Consider the following 2,722-nt stretch of genomic DNA (forward strand, 5'->3'; position numbering starts at 1 on the left):
TCTTTATTCATAAATAATCGATTACATGCAATATGTCTGGCTATAAGGCCTTCCACGTTAGAGCCAAATATAGATAGCAATTACAATATCAATTATGCAAGATCCCACAAGATCCCTTACAATCACAATTCTAGCTAGTCCAGATCCACAACTGGATAAGAATACTAAGAAGAATCCACACTTGTACCCTTGGGTCCACCAAGCAAGCAATCCTCTAGTCCTCAAGTTGTAGCTACTAGCTCTTCATCATTCGCATCCTCTTCTCCAAGATGGATCCTCCTAATAATCCCCTAATCATCCCTAAAGACTCAAAAAGACCCCTTACTTATACCAACTAAGCCACAAGTTGGCATGGTTCATTACAAACTAAATTAAATCCCAAACATTAAATATATGCTGAGCCACAAGTCTGCTACAATGTAAATTAAATACCCATACACAAATTAAATGCTAAAATTCAACTCACAAAAAACTCAGTACCAATAGGAACCAAGACCAAACCGGGTATCAAAAAGACCAAGCTGAGCATCAGCAAATTCTCAAGCACTTTCAAGCTCCCAAAGCATGCTAAGCTCCTAGTCCATGTCAAGTGCCAAGACCATGCCAAGTTCCCAGACCATGTCAAGTTCCAAAATCATGCTAAGCTCTAGGACCATGTAGAGCAACAAAACCATATCAATCAAAAAATGTGTCAAGTCCTCCAGAAGAAACTGAGCACCTTCATTCACTAAGCTAACTTGGGTAACACTACAACTGAGTGCCCCAAGCTTTTCCAAATGCCTTCCTTAACTGAGTTACACTTCCTTCTTTGACCGAGTCACCAACTCCAAGCCAAAATCCCTCCAATCATGGAGGATTGCAAATATCCCTAGGATGCTCCTACATCAAACACTCCAAGTTCAAAAATATGTTCTCAATAGGGTGAAGAACATCTTCTAGGATTTAGCACATAAATCCTAAATTGGTTCTCCACAAACATATTTTCCAAGTCTTCAACTTGTACTTCCTTTCCCTTGTTCTTCTTATGCTTCTTCACATCTATCCTAGGTGTGCTATGGGTTTGATTTCCATACTTATCTCCAACCTTCTCAAAATTTTCCAACTCAACTTAGCTACTAATACTCAGGTTCCTCCTACTGATCTCTTCATTCTATAAAGGAATCAAACTTCATGTCAACTTTCTCATCAATAAACACATTCTTGACACAATCATGCATGGCCCTACAATCATACTGCCAAGGTCTATCAAGTCACACATGACAATTGTTCATGTCCACAATATCATACAACACTTGAACCTTGTACTACCCAATCTAGAAATCAACAAGGCATTGCTCCCTCACTTCCAAAGTATGCTCACCTTGCAACCAACCAATTCTATAAGGATGAGGATGTATCACTCTCTTCAAACCAAGTTTTTGAACCATCTCCTCAGCAACAATGTTATTAGTACTACCACCATCCAAAATCACCTTGCAAACTTTACCACCAGACTTATAACAAGTCCTAAACAAACTAGTCCTCTGATAAGAATCTAGTGTCCTTTGAGCTAGCAAACTCTCTCCTCGCTCAAGATGATTGTCTTGGACTGCAACCTTATTCACAAAAAAAGTTGTCCTACCATGCAGAAATTCAAAAGATCAATGCCCTCCTTGACCACACTTGAAATAATTACCTAGGAACACACCTCCACCTATCCTCCTTTTCTGATCAATAGGTTTTGGTTCACCTTCTACACTCGGTTTAGCTTGTGTCAAGTTGTCTTGCTTCTTCTTTCCTCTAGCATTATCATGACTTTTCATCTTCAACTTATCTTCTACCTTCAGAGAATACTAATAAATATCCTCAACTAAATAAATATTCAGCATACCAACCTCATCCTAAATATTGAATTTTAAACAATTAGTGTATCAAGCTACCTTTTCCTTTGGCAATTCTCAATGACTAGAGCAAATAGTTAATTTGTAGAACTCCTCGGTATAATACTTCACAGTGGTATCTTTCTATTTAAAATTTTACAATCTCTTAAACAACTCAAGTTCATAATCAACAAGAATGAACTTAGCCTTCAATTTAGTCACCATCAATCTCCATCTAGAGATCTTCATTTCATCTTCTGCCTCACTACCTCTTTGCAATTCTTTCTACCAAAGAGCAACATGTCCTTTCAACTGAGTTTGTGCCAATCTCACTCCAAGTGGATCCTCAGTATCCTCAAGCTCAAAGTATTCTTCCAATTCACCAATCCAATCAATCAGGCCTTTAGGAATCAAACTACTTGAGAAATTAGAAACTTCCATCTTATGCTTCAGCTTCAACTGAGATCCAAGTCTAGCAAATTGACCAGCCTTAGTTCCAATAGGTCACATAATTAGTTTTGTCCCCACCACTAGATCTAGTAACTTCAAAGTCTTTAGCAACTTCTTCATAACCATCATCAATACCCACATGCCTAGGTACACCACCTAAAGCACTCACAATTTTAGCAATCATTTCACTCTTCATCAATGCAATCTCATATCTAAATTCTGCTCTAATCTTCTCTAAGATCCTTTCCTCCACAAAATCACTAAGATCATCAATTTCCTTAGGGTCCAATCTTCTTGGAGGCATCTTCCAAAAATTTTGCAAACCCTAAGCAATAGATCCACTAATCCAGAAGATCATTCAGCTCCACAATCAACCTTCTCTGCAAGTCCTAGTGTAAACTGCCAAAACTTTG

The sequence above is a fragment of the Cupressus sempervirens genome, chromosome 4 (genome assembly GCF_028749045.1).
Source record: "Cupressus sempervirens isolate cs-2001-9-10 chromosome 4, ASM2874904v1, whole genome shotgun sequence".
Lineage (NCBI taxonomy): Eukaryota > Viridiplantae > Streptophyta > Pinopsida > Cupressales > Cupressaceae > Cupressus > Cupressus sempervirens.